This window comes from Trichechus manatus, unplaced genomic scaffold (genome assembly GCF_000243295.1).
Source record: "Trichechus manatus latirostris isolate Lorelei unplaced genomic scaffold, TriManLat1.0 scaffold00033, whole genome shotgun sequence".
NCBI lineage: Eukaryota > Metazoa > Chordata > Mammalia > Sirenia > Trichechidae > Trichechus > Trichechus manatus.
The window spans coordinates 8,119,431-8,136,038 of NW_004443969.1; the positions used below are offsets into that span (position 1 = coordinate 8,119,431).

Here is a 16,608-nt window from a genome sequence, read left to right on the forward strand (position 1 = left end):
GATTTGGGTGAGTTGCAGCTAAAATGGGCAGAGAAGTTTCTTAGAGGAAGATGGCATGCCTAAAGCTTCTTCACATCTTCTGGGATAGTGTCTAGGCAGCTGTAAATATTCCATTATTTGTGCACATAGGGAAGCAGTATAATATGGAATATTCCAGACTTGGGAGCCTTACAGATCTTTGTGAACATGCGGATAGGATACTGAGCTTTCTGAGCCTCAGTTTCTTCATCTGTGAAATAGACATAACGTTATGTTAAGGAGCTCTGGTGTGCAATGGTTAAGCACTCAGCTGCTAACCTAAAGGTCAGCGGTTGGTTGCTAACCTAAAGATCTGCTCCTGTAACGATTATGGCCTAGAAACTCTATGGGGAGAGTCTACTCTATCATATAGGGTCACTATGAGTCGGAATCAACTTGACGGCATACTAGGAATCAACCTGATGGCATACAACGACAACAACATTGTTATATTAGGAGTCTCTGGGTGGCTCACATGGTTAAGTGCTTAACTACTAGCTGAAAGGTTGGTGATTTGAACCTACCCAGAGGCACCTCAGAAGACAGGCCTGGTGGTGTACTTCCAAAAGGTCACAGCCTTAAAAACCCTGTGGAGCAGTTCTGCTCTGGACACATGGCGTCTCCATGGGTTGGAGTTTACTTGATGGCAACTAAGAACAACATTGAAGAACAACAGTTTCATGTTAGGAGTCCCTGGGTGGCGCAAATGTTTAAGCACAGCTACTAACAAAAGATTGGTCGTTCAGATCTACCCAGTGGCACCTCAGAAGAAAGGCATGGCAGTCTACTTCCAAAAAGTCACAGCCATTGAAAACCCTTTGGATACAGTTCTGCTCTGCAGCACGTGGGGTTGCCATGAGTCAGAATCTACTTGACAGCAACTGGTTTTTGAATCGTTAAGTTAGCTAACTTATACAGTGTATACGGATAGCTAACAGTTCATAGTAGGTTCTCAATCAATATTAGCACTATTATTGGGAGTAGACTTAACATGTGTACACAGAGGTCCCTAATTGTCTAAAACTGCATGGTTCATGTTCCTTTCTTTCATACCCACTTATGAGGGAGTCCTGTCTCTTCCCACAGTGATCGTCCTGAGATGTCGCAGGGAAGGAGTTGAGAGAAGACAGGAAGGGTGTAAAGAGGTAATACACAGAGGGACCCTGGGGAAACTGAGAATTGGTAATATGAGAAGTCCAGCTGTTTATTCAAAGGTCAGGGCCCAAGTTTATCAATGTGGATTGCAATCTGGAGAATTTCCGCTGTCATTCTCCTCCTCTTCCGGAAGAATATTAGACGGAGTTTACAGCTCAAACACACTTTGGGCTCCTGGACGTTTATTACATGGCACCTTGGGCACCTCTCAGAGCCAATTCCATTATCATTTTCCTTATATGAGTTCTCTGTTTACTTGAACATTTGAGGTTGATTTAGTATCTTAAAAGAATTGAACATTGTCTTCCAGATGTCATTAATTTTGCCTTTCTTATCCAGCATAAGTGTGAAATTAATCAAAAAGGAAAAGGAAATTAATAATATGTCGGTATTCACAATTCATCAGGAGACCTCACAGCAGGGGTGAAATTAACTTCTCTGAATTAATCCACACTTCAACAAATTAAAGTTATAGGACAGATTTGATTTATTATTTAGGAAGTGGTCCTTAATGCTTCCTGCTTTTGTAATTGGTTAGGTTAGATGACGGGTGGGGCCTGGTGATAAGACCATTCAGTATTGTGAGGCCACCTGAGGACCCATAGAAACCATTAAGTTGACTGTTTTTTTTTTCATATCTCATTTAGATAAATGAGAAAAGCCAGATGATTGATGCATACTTGTTTCGTGTCATTTGAAAAAGGTTTACCCAAACACTTGTAGTTTTGATCCCTATTTACAGTAAACTAAATTTGATCCCAGGTTCTGTGTTTTCTTGTTGTGACGTGGTAAGATCGGTTTCAAAGGCTACATTATTGTGAATGCATTATGGAAAAGAATGGAGTGTTGTAATTATAACTCTCCATTTTGGCTTTTACTGAGGTTGATAAAGGACAAGCTTTTGTGACTGACTTGTTCCTGTAATTACATCAGAAATAACAGGCAGCAGTCACCTTCCATTAGGGATGGGAGACAAGGAGACTTACTATTTAAGTGATCACATAAAGTGCGGAATGAATCATAGCCAGCCTCATTGTGAGGAATTAAAAATAGAAAGGAACAGTTGATATCATACTATAGCAGGTTTTTAAGGAACAGAAAAATGCCAGATAGTTTTCTAAGGGAGAAAGCTATCTGAAGTAATGTCCCAGCCCACATGTTAGTAGCCTGTTGGCAGTGGTCCTCAGACTTGAGCGTGCATCCTTATCACTGGAGGACTTGTTAAAACAGATCACAGACCTCATCAGGTGTACGTGAAGGTGGGGTTCTGAGATTTTGCATATTTCTAGCTTTCCAGATGTTCATGTTGCTGGTTCAGAGACAACCTTTGAGAACCATTGGGCTGCCGGAAAAAAATGGGTATCACTTGAAGATTGTCTGCAAAATGAACTTTTACCACTAATTCCCTAAAACCAGTTGCCATCTGGTCGACTCTGACTCATAGCGACCCCACGTGTGTCCGAGTAGAACTGGGCTCCATAGCGTTTTCAATGGCTGAGTTTTCAGAATAGATCGCCAGGTCTTTCTCCTGAGGTGCCTCTGGGTGGACTCCAACCTCCAGTCCATCCTTCTGGCTAGCAGCTGAGTGTATAAACCGTTTGTACCACCCAGGGACTCCGATGAATTCCCTAGTGCCTATTAAAATAATTTTGATAAAAATACAGAATTTCGTTTAGGTGATATGTGAGTTTTGTAAAGGGATTCTGCTCTTTGTGACATGGTCACCGAAAATTAAAAATGGTTGCAAACCTAGGTGAGTGGGCTCCAGATCTGGTTTCTCCATGTCTTGGTAAAATCTTGGATATATATACTCTGTTGATTAAACGGTGTTGTCTCTATAATCCAAGTTAGTGATGAGTCTATTTTTTTCTCATTTGTAAATCAAATGTGCTTCATCTGGGGACACACTGTAGGAGAACAGTCATTTTAACTAAGAGTATTCCAGGTCCCAAGCCACTAAATCGTCCTTGTTGTCACACCTGCCTGAAAAAATAGTTGTCAGCAAAGTGAAAGCAGATCACGCATCCAGCGCCACCAGCTGGTTTGGTTCCAGCTTGTGACTGGTTCTAGAACTCCCCTTTTATTATCCAACTAATTTATTTTCCTGTTAAAGCAACAGCAACCACACTAATAATAACCACTAACGTTGATAGAGGAGCCTTGGTGGCACAGTGGTTAAGACCTCAGCTGCTAACCAAAAGGTCGGCAGTTTGAATCCACCAGCCACTCCTTGGAAACCCTATGGGGCAGTTCTGCTCTGTCCTGTAAGGTCGCTATGAGTTGCAAGGAACTCGGTGGCACCTAACAACAGCATTGATAGAGGGCTCGTTGTGCCTCTCTGATACCCGACATGTGCTTTCCTTGTGTTTGCCCACGATTCCCCACCATCACTCTCTGAGCGAGGCACTTTGATGACTTCTGTTTTAGACCTGAGGAGCCGGAGACTTGGACTTCGTTGCAGTCACACCGTTTGTGAGGGCTGGAACCCTGCATTTGAGCCCAGGCAGTGTGAGCCAGTTGGGGGCATATCTAGATTTGATTATATTTTGGGCAACTTTAACTAGAGGCTTGATGAGAAGCCTCATTGAAGTGGAAAGATGCTAGAAAGTTTTAAAGTGTGATGAAACCAAACATATTTAAGGTTCACATTGTGTAACATCTGGTGTCAAGGACTGCTCTAGATCTTTGTGACTGGGCAGAATTTCACTGTGGGGGAAAGTTAACTGAGAGCAACATCCCCAACGTGGGATGAAAGTCATGTGAAGCCAGTTTTGTAAGTATAGGAGCATTTTCCTATGTGACTATCTAATGTTTAGAAGGAAAATAGAATGGCTTAAAGTTTATCAATATGGTCATTATTTGTTTATAGTGTGTATGACTAGGTGGTCTTATCACTTGAAATCTTGCCTCTAGACTTGAAGGTAATATTTTAGGTAGAACCATTGTTGTCAGCTGCTATCAAGTCGGCCCCTCACTTATGGTGACCCCGAGCACAACAGAATGAAACTGCGTGGAACAGTGCTATCCCCACGTTGGATTGTGGGTTGGACCATTGTGATCCATAGGATTTCATTGGCTGATTTTTAGAAGTAGATTCCCAGGCCTTTCTTCCTAGTTCTTCTTAGTCTGAAAGCTCCACTGAAACCTGTTCAGCATCATCACAACATGCAGTCTTCCACTGACAATGGGTAGTGGCGGTGCATGAGGTGCATTGGCTGGTGATTGAACCCAGGTCTCCTGCATGGAAGTTGAGAATTCTACCACTAAACCACCACAGCTGTATGAGCCATCCCGTTGCTGAAAAATCCATTGCTGTCCAGTGGATGCCAACTCATAGCGACCCTATAGGACAGAGTACTCCTTTAAACTACTTAAAGGAAGAAGCAGATGGAGCAGCTTTGGTGTTCTCAATTAGCCACCTTTGTCTTGGGCTGTGGAAAAGGAAAGAGGGAAAGCCTGCCTTGGGTTTCGGCCATGGTTATATGTAGCATACAGGATTCTGAGATTCTCTGTGGAGAGACACATTGTCCATAGGGAATAAGAGGATGAAAAGCTTGAGTGTAAACATTGAAAAGGGATCAACTGACAGGTTCCAGTGCTGAAGAGCATCAGGGCCTGGGTAAATGTGAAATCCACAGGTCTGGAACTGACCACCGGTCATCCCTGCATCGTCAGATCCCAAATGGGTACCGCACAAGTGGTCCTGTCACATGTACTGGTTCATCATGGCTTGCCTTTTGAGATGTTTTAAATGGGAGGGCAAGAAACTCCAATGCAGAACCCTAATAAAATGCTGCCCTAGAGTGCAGAGTTTGTCAAGGATGTTATTTGGTTTGCAGGCCATTTAAAATGTCTTTTATCCGAAATATAAATGAAAGAGAGAAATGTTGGTTGAAAACAAGAATTCCAGTTTTTTTCCTGGCTACTCTCGCACTGTTCCTTCTGATTGCTACCTTATTCCTCCTTCTAGATTGAATTACATTTCCATGATCTCTATCCACAAAGGTTTTCACAGATTAGGTATAATTAAGAAAGGGAGGAGAATGAAAGCATAAACTCTGGAAGAGATTGAGGGAGTCTGTTAATCCCCAGAAAAGATGCTTTTGGGTAAAAACTTGATGAAAATTAGGAAGGGAAAGGACCTCCATCAACATTTTCTCTATTTATAGACATAGCTAGAAAGGCTGTAAATTTTCATTAGTGCTGTATACTCGACTCTGCAGGAAATGATATTTAAGATTAGTTGAACATTAAAACTTTGCTGAGGATAAAAGTGAACGGCCTTTTGGTTTCTCAGCTGCCATGAATTTTGCTAATGCATAGAATCAAGGGTAATGCGACATTGCCTTTCATGTGACTTAGGGAGTAGATTGTCTGATTCTCAAGATAAAATCAAGATTGAGTTCTTAACTGGTGTTGGTATTACTAAAGAAAAAAAAGATCCAGAGTTGAAAGTGTTGGAAAGGGAAACGTTAATGAACTCATTAAAGAATTTTTGTGCATCATGAATATTCTTTGAACCTTGCAGTTTTACCACTGGTATGATTCGTAAGTCAACTACCACCCCTGCAATTGATGATCTCAGGTTTCACATGGAAAACTTGCTATATAATGTACCAAATGAGATGTTTATGAAAACATAGAGAAAGAGTTGATGTTATTTAGACCTGTGGACATGAGTGTTCATTCCATTAGCCCACGCCACTACATGAATGAGGTGTTTTGATGATGACCAAGATGCTTAGGATTGTTTTCTGGAAATATGTCTTGATGGCTGGACATATTGGAGTGTAACAACATTTTCTGTATCACAGTAATCCAATTTCAAAACCCATTCCTTTGCCTCCAGGCTATCTCAGATGGACTGTCACCAGTCACTGGTGAGACAACTCCAACTCATGGTGGCCTCACGTGTGTCCGAGTAGAAGAGTGCTCCATATGGTTTCAGTGGCTGATTTTTCAGAAGTAGATTGCCAGGCCTTTCTTCTGAGGTGCCTCTGGGTGGACTTCAGCCTCCAACTTTTCAGTTGGCAGCTGAGCCATTAACTGTTTATACCACCCTGAGACATATATATAAAAAGGATACCACATGGACACCGACATTGATTCTGTCTTTCTGTCTTTTCATTCTTCATTTGTTGTTGTTAGGTGCTGTTGAGTCAGTTTTTGACTCAGCGACCCCATGTGACAGAGTAAAACTACCCTGTAGGGTTTTCTAGACTGTAGTCTTTACAGGAACAGATCACCAGGTCTTTCTTCCTCAGAGCTGCTGAGTAGGTTTGAACTGCCAGTCTTTTGGTTAGCAGCCCAGGTAACCTTTGCACCACCAGGGCTCCTTACTCTTTGTTTAGTAGACATTTATTGAGCACAGGCTATTTCCTGGTGGTGGTGGATTCGGAATGACTGTATATTGAGCCAGCTCTCCCAAGCTGTCCCTACGTATGACCCTCTGGTGTTACCCAAAGTGTGTTGACGCAGACAAAAATGTTAATACTGTAGTTGTTTGCTGCAGACCTCATTAAGGAGGGAATTGGCTTCATTTGGATTAAAAATAAGAGAATTCCTGTAATCTTTCAGAAGAAAATGCTGTAACATACTCTTTCGTATTTCCTTAAGAATAAGGTAGACCAGTTGGTTAGTCTTCAGAAGCATGGTCTTTATTTTTTCTGTACCTTCCTCCCTCCCTGTATATTGAGTTCCTTTTCAGTTTCCTATTCTCTGCTGTTAATTTCCGTGAATATCAGAAACACACTGTGTATATATATTAAAGGACATGTATCCCTCCTTTTTATTCTGTATAACAGAGTTCTGTAGAGGAAAAATATTAGCTGTAGCAGAAGCGCATAGTAGATAGATTTCTGAAATGGCTTCTTACTGCTTTTTGTGGGTTTTATTTTTCAAGGTGAAGAGGCTACAAGTGATCTGTCAGATTTGAATGAACAGGCTTGTAATTTGATTGGCTTTATCTCCTGTTGTGAATGGCTTTGTTTTTGTGTTTTTTTAATAGACCTATTTTAAAAACGGTGTATATGCTTGAGACTATGTGTATATATTAATGGAGTCTAGTCCAGAAAACATCAGTAAAAGCATTGGGTTAATGCCTCCTGAGACTTGGAACAAAGACTTGCTGTTTTGTTGCAGATGCTCCATCTTTGCCAAATATAGCCTTACTCTTGTTGAACTAATAATGGATGGATTTGGATCCTAACAAGCAAGATAATGCAGTTTTTTAGATAAATGCCTCTGGGAGTTGAAGTGAGAGGGCCTCCCACCTAGCTATTTTTAGGTATCTTTTTTTTTGCGGGGGGGAGAGACTATCTGAAAAGGCAGTTGGGTTCCCAAAAAAGAGAAGCAAAGTTCATAGAGGCTCTTTGTCATCCTGTCTGTTTACAATGAATCAAGTCCTTCAGGAGCAGGAACTTAAAAATGTCTTTGTCCTTGTGATTTCAGGAGTGATTACTGTTCTAAAGTGGACATTGGAGGAGGACCCAGTAGGCCATGTAAGTACTATAGTAAGTAGACGCTCACCCTGTCTAAGCACAGAGCCCAGGATGCTTGCCCTTGGGAGGAAGAGGACCAAGTAGTTGAGTCACACGTTAGTGTTTGAAGACATCAAAATGCAGACATTTTAGTCCCAAAGGGTCAGAGGGATGGCTGTCCCAGTACCACCCCCAAGCTGGAGGGGATACCTCTGACTTACTGGTTAAGGCTTTTGGAATTAATCTTTAGGGGTAATTGGGCAAAAATGTTTTATCTATCTAGAATTAGCTAAGTGAGGGGAGCATAGGGCCATTTATTCATTCATTTAGTAATTATGAATGCATATTTATTGAGCTTGACCTTGGCCAGTTGCTGTCACATAGAAGGGCTGAGGTCTCATAGCAGCCCATTCACAACCTGACATTTAGAGGGTCATGATGGGAGCACAAGTAAAACTACCAAACTAGAGAGTGTGGCTACTAAGAATTGCACAACGTCTGAACTTTGTATTAGCGAACAAATAAAACTTTGGTTTGTTCATTTTGCTCAAGACGTACAATTTTCTAAGTCTCTAATTAAAAGCATATTTTATGGAGGGAGCAATTTTCTCAGTACTTCCTTGTTTTCAGCTGTCTGAATGGTGTGTAGGGCTTAAAACTACCACCCAGTCTCACCTTGAGAGACCTTGGTAAATCAGACCCTCACCTTGGAACAGAACATTTGAATTTCACAGGCTGATAAGATTTAGGTGTCAGGGTTATAGGGCCCACAGAATGAAACATTATCTATTCTTAACTTTGTTTCTTTTATGTATGTGAGTCTTTGAACGAACTTCATCTTTAACAACATCATGGGAGAAAAAACATGCCAGCAACCACAAGCAGACGAATGTCTGATGTGGATAAAAGCATTAATGTTAGCGCTAGAAAAATCACGTGGCCCTGTGACTTTTATCTGAGGCCTTTCTCTCTCTAACTGTCACCCTCAGAGTTCATCCTGCTGGGAGAAATCAGAGAAACAGGAAGTGCGCCCTTTGGACCCTCAAAGGGATTTTTAATCTCTAAAGATATGGGACTTTGTTTAAGATGCCACAAGCATATTTAATCCATCCCTCCTCCTCCCACCCCATGCATACACCCCACACACTACTTAATGAGAATGGACTTCATTCATTCTATCTTACAGAAACTGGCTTAGTGCTGACAGATAGGGAGATCGGTTCACTGCTCTCTGAGGGTTTCCAGGCATGGCGGCTGGAGGTGGCAGGCTGGCATTGGGGACACTTGGAGCTGTGTCTGTAGCCCCTGCCACCCAACTGCTGTGGCTTCTGCTGCAGGGAAGGCGAGTGTCTTTCTGCCTTTACTGAGCTGCGGTTTTCATGGCAGTATCTGAACCTCCCTTCTGTTCTCAGCTCTGCACTGTGTGGGTTTGACAGCTTCACGGGGCAGGCAGACGTGTTGGCGTCCATATGGGACTCCTGGGCTGTGTCTGTCTGCCACCAAATATGTTATCACTTTCCCCCTTGAGCACAGCATACCTAGCTGCCTTTGGAGAGGCCTCTTGGCTCCTTTGGGAATAACTACCGAAAGAGCAGCTGTCTGTCAGCCTCCTCCAGAGCCGTCGACTCCGGCTCTTGTCAACCTGTTCTTGGAGGAGTTCCTAAAGCAGCAGACTTCGTTGTTGTTGATATTTATAACTTGAAAGCCATATCACAGATGCCTTTACATTTCTTTTAATCCTTTAAATAGCCTTCAGGAGGTAAAGCACATGGTCTCTATACCTTTTGGCAACCTGTGCAGGTGTGAAATAGTTGGCTTTCTGAACGATGGAGAAGTGGCACCACCATTCATTCCCCACCATGCTGTAAAATCATTTTCCTTCTGATTTAGGTAGAAAGAAATTTTCCTGGCTTTATGCTTAGGTTTGTAACCAAAGCATCAGTTTAGATAAGGGAAATTATTAGCTTCGAAGACTGAATGACCCTTTCTCAGCTGCCAAAAAGCCTGTGATAAGAGAGGTTATTATGGGGAAATTTATGTTAGAAAGTGTTTCTCAAATGAGTAAGTAGATCCTGTACCTGGTTTTTTACACCCTAATGTCTCAAAGAACCAACTTCTAAGCTTTATTTTTTGAGACATGACTGGAAGAGAAAGATGCAGTGTTCCTGGTGAAATCAGTAGATCTTATTAACACATACTGCCGAAGAAAGCAGAGAAAGGCAGAAGGGAATCAGAATGCGTTTTAGTTCCTTGTGGGTCTGTCTAGCCTGTTAACTCTTTGAGGGCTGGGGTGCGCCCTATTCCTCTTCATTCCACCAGTGAGCAGCACAGCCTGGCACGTGACAGCACGATGAACGGAATGGATGGGGAAAGAAATCTTATTTTTAGGTAGAAAAAATTTCTTTTCATTTTCCCAATAGCACAGACATTGAAATACATTAATCAGCAAATCGAGAATATGGAATTTAAAGTTCATGAAGTTTTCCTATAGGTGTCAGAGGTGCATGATCTGGGAAGAGGCATATCATGGGGCAAGAAATGGGGACTTAGATAGACGGCAGGTCTTGGATGCGATTAAAAGGAAACACCTTCATTACCTGTGCTCAGATTTCTTGCCGTGGTTCCCAGGACATTAAAACCAGTTGCCGTCAAGTTGTCCCTGACTCATGGTGACCTCTTATGAGTCAGAGTGCAGCTGTGCTCCATAGGGTTTCAAGGCTGTGACCTTCCAAAAGCAGATTGCTGGGCCTTTCTTACGAGGTGCCTCTGGGTGGACTTGAACCTCCAACCTTCCAGTTAGCAACTGTGCACGCTAACCTTTTGCACCACCCAGGGACTCCCTCGGGATGTTAGTCATGTCATATTAAACGTTAATGCTTGATCTTGGCCGTGCTATGTGAAGCTAAGGGGGAAGGTCCTGTGCATGAACTTGTCTGGAGCGGAGCAGGGAACAGACCTGTTGAGCCAGCCAGCCTGATGGCAGCGACAGACATTGGCAAGATTGTCAGCTGGAGAATATCTGTCACCACTTCCCAGCTTGTTGCCTGTGCTACACATCAGTACTGAATCTCAGTCATCCTCAGAGTCCAAGAAGTGCCTTGGAACCTGAAACACTGCACTCTAGATAGTCATTACCCATTGGTAGTGTGGCACGGTGGATTAAACCCTGTTTCCCTCCTGGCCTAAGGGAAGGGTGGATCTCTAGGGGCAGAGGTCAGGGCCATGGGCCCAGCCACACCGCTCCTGCGTAGGCCAAACGTGGAGAAGCCGAGCAGATTTCTTCACAAGGGGTGCCTACTTTTGACTGCATCTAATCAGAACTCCCAGTGCATGGCAAACCAGTAAAAACCAACCAGTTGCCATTGAGTCCATTCTGACTCATGGTAACTCCATGTATGTCAGAGTAGAACTGTGCTCCATAAGGGTTTTAATGGCTGATTTTTCTCTTTTTTTTAATTGTACTTTAGATGATGGTTTACAGAACAGACTAGCATCTCAGTAAACAATCAGTACACATACTGTTTTGTGACATTGGTTATCAACTCCACAACATGTCAACACTCTCCCATTCTTGACCTTGACTTCCCTATTACCAGCTTTCCTGTCCCCTCCTGCCTTCTAGTCCTTGCCCCTGGGCTGGTGTGCCTCGTTAGTCTTGTTTTGTTTTATGGTCCTGTCTAATCTTTGGCTGAAGAGTGAACCCCAGGAGTGACTACATTACTGACCTAAAAGGGTATCCGGGAACCATACTCTTGGGGTTTCTCCAGTCTCTGTTAGACCAGTAAGCCTGGTCTTTGGTGGTAGCCGGGCACCATCAGGTTGTGCTGGACTCAGTCTGGTGGAGGCTGTGGTAGTTGTGGTCCGTTAGTCCTTTGGACTGATCTTTCCCTTGTGTCTTATTTTCTTCATTCTCCCTTGCTCCAGACAGGGTGAGACCAGTGGAGTATCTTAGATGCCTGCCCAAAGCTTTTATGACCCTAGATACTACTTAACCGAAGTAGAATGTAGAACTTTTTTTTATAAACTGTTATGCCAGTTGAGCTAGAGGTTCCCTGAGACCATGGTCCCCACATAATGGTTGGTTTTTCTGAATTACATCACCAGGCCTTTCTTCTGGGATGCCTCTGGGTGGACTCCAACCTCCAACCTTTTGTTAGCAGCTGAGTATGTTAACCATTTTTCACCAACTAGTGACTCCAGTGCATGGCAGGACATTTCAAAATAGCATCACAACATTTATTCTCTGGCTTTGCTTTAAAAAAAAAAAATTTTTTTTTGATTACTAAATATTTCAAATATTCAGACAAGTACAGAGACTTAATGCAGCAGTAACTCATGTACCTGCTTCATAGATTCCCTGCCTTTCTGATCTCGCTGATAAACCTGTTAAAATCCATTGCCCTCGAGTCGATTTTAACTCATAGCAACCTTATAGACAGAGTAGAACAACCCCATAGGGTTTCCAAGGAGCAGCTGGTGAATTTGAACTGCTGACCTTTTGGTTAGCAGCCAAGCTCTTAACCACTGGGCCACTAGGCTATGATCAAATGTAGTGTACATCTCCCTGATAGTACATGTCTTATTAACTCTGAAATTACAGGCCTTTTGAACTTGAAAGTTCTAAAAAATGGGGTCTGCCTGGCACCTAGACCTACATGGAGCCCCAGCCTACCTACATTCCGAGGAAGGTTGGCTCTACCTAATTCTGCCCTTACCTATGTTTTCATTTGTTCATTCTTTTTTGGGGGTGCTGTTCTGTCATTGCCATCTGCTTTTCTCTTCGGCTGTCTTCGTGGAGGTGTGTATGTGTTTTCAATCTTCTCTCTCTTGATCCCCTCCTCCAGCTGGTTCAGGCCTCCCTTGCAAGGGGTAATTCAGTCAGTCTTGTATGGCAGAGCTAATGCTATCTCCACATCCCATTCCTTTCCCATAATACTTCATCATATTTGATGCCTCAGACTACTTATCGAGTAAATAACCTCAAGTTTCTCCCCGTATTAGGTATAGGATTTCTTTACATATGTCGGATCTCCCTGGAGCAGAGAGGCGAGTGGCATTTTTCTTTTCCCTTTCAGGTTTAGAGTGATGGATAGACAGCGTCTGTCTGGCAGGCTAAGGCTCCCCTCGGGTTAATTAACGTGGGTAAAGCCCATTGACAGGTTTCCAGTCATTTCTCCGCTTGCTTTGGCTATTTTCTGGGAGCAGAGTCCCGTGCTATTTTAGCTCACAGACACATCGTTGTCAGATGACTGATCATTCGCTTCTCTCTTCCTTTTGGCGTGAGCCTCAAGACAGCTTACAGGAATTAGCATCCGCAGCTGACACACTGGAGGGGCTTGTGCAGATCGAACGCCACCCTTCTAGTGAGAGCAGTGCCACCTTGAAAGGAAGGCGAAAAGGAGGTGCTGAGCCAGAAGGATTGAGGAGAGCCTGGGGGAGGGTGGGCAGGAGGGATTAGGGAAGGGAGGGTGACAGCCTGGGGAATTTGGCTGAATAGCTTTGGGACTCTGGGTGGCTGGAGAAACAGAATGGTGTTTAAAAAATTTAAACTATGTGGACTACTAGAATAAAAATAAACTACTAGAAAAATGAAATAATAAAAAAAAGATTTATAAAATACAAGCCACCAATTTTATTATTAGATTCCAAGACATAGCAGTACTGTCAATTTGCTGTGTTGTTGTCGTTGTTAGTGGCTGTTGAGTTGGCCCTGACTTACGGCGACATTATGTATAACAGAACGAAATGTTGCCCGGTTCTGCACAATCTTCATAGTTATTGGTATGTCTGAGTCCATTGTTGTGGCCACTGTGTATTTTGAGTACCTTCCAACGTAGGGGGCTCATCTTCCATGTCCATATATTGGACAATATTCTATTGTGATGTAGAGTCTTCACTGGCTTATTTTCAGAGGTAGATCTCCAGACCTTTCTTCTAGTCGGTCTTAGTCTGGAAGCTCCACTGAATCCTGCCTATCATAGGTGACCCTGCTGGTATTGAAATACTGCTGGCATAGCTTCCAACATCATTGCCACATACAAGCCACCACAGTATGACAAACTGACAGATGGGCAGTAGAAAGGTTTCTGAAATACTTAACCTTAGTTTCTGTACTTATCTCTTCACAAACCAGAAGCCAGCACTTTGTGGCCTGGCACTGATAGGCAGGCCCGACTTGGAGTATCACTGACCTAAGGGACCTGGGGGTCTTAGCTTTGTTTCTGCCCCCATGTGCTGAGAGGCCTGGGAGCCCCTGACCTCTGTGGGCCTTGGTTTTTATACCAAAAAGTGATGTGGTGTTCACTACCCTGTTCTCCCTTCCAGGAAGCATGGTACCAGGAACAGGTGCTTGGTCCTGGGCCCCAAGCTCAGGTGGGCCTCCTTTTAGGGTTCTTTCTGGAAGGCAGCCTTGCTGTGGATTATCTTATACACCTACACCCTGTCAGACACCTTGACAGATGTCCTGCATTAGTGACCTTCTGTAACACATGGACCCCCGTGTTTGTGTGTGTGTGTGTGTGTGTAGGCATTTTACATTCAGTCTAAGTTTATTTCTCGCCCATCGTTTTGGGCTGGTGAACAGTTCAGTGCAAGGAAAGGGAAATGACCCCTTTTAAGAAGTGAGCAAGGTTCAAGTTGTTAGTTGCTGTTGAGTTGGCTCTGATTCATGGTTGCCTAAGGTACAATAGAACAAAGCATTGCCCGATCCTGAGCCATCTTTATGATTATTGGCATGTTTGAGTCAGTCGTTGTGGCCTCTTCTCAGTCCATCTCATTGAGGGTTTCCCTTAACCCTCTCCAGCCCTCCACTTTACCAAACATGACATCCTTCTGCAGCGATTGAACCCTCCTTATGACATGTCTAACATAAGTGAGTTGAAGTCTTGGACAATGTTCTGTTGTGATCCATAGGGTTTTCACTGGCTAATTTTCAGAATTGCCAGACCTTTCTTCCTAGTCTGTCTTAGCTTAGAAACTCTGCTGAAACTGTCCACCATGGGTGACCCTGCTGGTATTTGAAATACTGGTGCCATAGCTCCTATCATCATAGCATCGTGCAAGCCACCACAGTATGACAAACTGCCAGATGGGTGTTGACAGGTTGAAGGAGGCCCTGACTTTCTGAACATGGGGCCTCTAGGATCACCCTGGAATAATTTTCTTTCTAGCCCAATAGAAAGGGAAACACGTGGAGGAGCCAGCATGGGTAGTTTTTATGGCCAGGACTGGCAGTGGTTAGCAGCACTTGCCACTCACATCCCATTGCCTAGGACTCTGTCACCTGGCCACACCTAACTGGGATATGTAGTCTAGCTGTGTGCCCAGGAAGAAGAGAATCTGAATTTTGACGAACAGCTAGCATTCCCCTCATCCTCCTAGCCCCGTTTCTCTGATTAGCTTATCAGAATCTTGTTCGCTGCTGCTGCTTTTATCCAAACAAACTGATTTCTTCATCTGTTATGCCTAAGCGTGATTAGCGTCAGGCATTAATATTTATGCACTGGGGTAAGAAACAATGGAAAGAAAAGAGAATGGAAGTTGCTCCAGAATTAGTGGACAGTGATTCCACAGGCTGCAGTCTGCAGTTGGGATGGCAGATGCTGACTAGCTACTTAGAGTAAATTGCCTCTGTGCCCTTGGCTGCGTTTGAAACTTTTTTTTTAAATCAGGGTATTTATGAGTGAGAGTAATGCTTAGTCTTTAAAAAGTAAATAGCACTTAAGTGAGGGAAACCATTGCTGCATTGGTGCGAGGACAGCCAGTATTCCATGTTGAAAGGTTGCAGAGGTAATGTAATGTAACTTGATAAAAAACTGAAATAGCACTAATATCTTTATAAGTATGTTCTTTTTTTTTTCCCCCCTCTTCCTCTAGCAGTGAATGAATAAACAAAAACAAAAACCAACCCTTTAGAGGGCAGAAAGTGAGAATGTGAGGTGAGATTATGGGAGGTGGTAGTGCTGGTGGGGAGGTTCTTGGCAGAAGAGTTTTATGGAATAGTGTCCTTCCAGAAAAAGAGCCCTGGTGGCACAGTGGTGAAGCGCTCAGTTGCTAACTGAAAGGTCAGTGGTTTGAACCCATCAGCCGCTCTGCAGAAGAAATATGTGGCAGTCTGCTTCTGTAAAGATTTACAGCTTTGGAAACCCTATGGTGCAGTTCTACTCTGTCCTATAGGGTTGCTATGAGTTGGAATTTGACCTGACGGCAATGGTTTTTTTTTTTTTTTTTAAATTTGGTCCTTCCAGAAGGAGTACCTGGGTGACACAAATGGTTAAGTGCTTGGCTACTAACTGAAAGGTACCTTGGAAGAAAGACCTGGCTGTCTGCATCTGAAAAGTCAGCCATTGCAAACCCTGTGGAGCCCAGATGTACTCTGACACGTGTGTCAGAGTTGACTTGACAGCAGCTAGTTTAGATTTTTGGTTTGGTCCTTTTAGAGCTCGTGTGTAACAGGGTGTTAGGGTTCAGTCAGGAAAACTGAACAAGGCATTTCAAACCACAAAACCAAACCAAACCCATTGCTGCGAGTTGATTCCAACTCATAGCAACCCTATAGGACAGAGGAGAAGTGCCCCATATGGTTTCCAAGGAGTGGCTGGTGGATTCTAACTGTTGACCATTTGGTTAGCAGCTGAGCTCTTTAACCACAACACCATAAGGGCCTCAGGCATTTCAAACAGAGAACCTAATATAGGAAATTGGGTTCATGGGTGATGGAAGAGCTGAGATATCAACTAGGGTATGTTGTGGCAAGCCAGAGATTTGTAGCTGCAGGGCTGGAGGGGAGATAGGAGTTGGTGGTAGTATAAGAAGTGAAGCTGGGGCCCTCAGGAGACGGCTGTGTCCTTGGAGGAAATACCCCTGGCAGAGTGAGAGAGGAGGAGAGACCCTGGCTCCTTCCCTACTCTTGCCCTCCCAGCTTCTGCTGGTGCCCCCCATAGTCTGACCTACAGTG

The 16,608-nt window shown here is 43.5% G+C and overlaps 1 protein-coding gene across 3 annotated transcripts in view; it reads left to right on the top strand.

The window, feature by feature from the left end:
- Window positions 1-16,608, top strand: part of MGAT5 (alpha-1,6-mannosylglycoprotein 6-beta-N-acetylglucosaminyltransferase) — a 450,048-nt gene that overhangs the window by 70,813 nt on the left and 362,627 nt on the right. For all 3 annotated transcript variants that reach the window (XM_023730183.1, XM_023730185.1, XM_023730187.1), the window contains one exon: window positions 7,624-7,673. The gene's annotated coding sequence lies outside the window, so the exon portion shown is untranslated. The remainder of the gene's footprint in view (window positions 1-7,623; window positions 7,674-16,608) is intronic.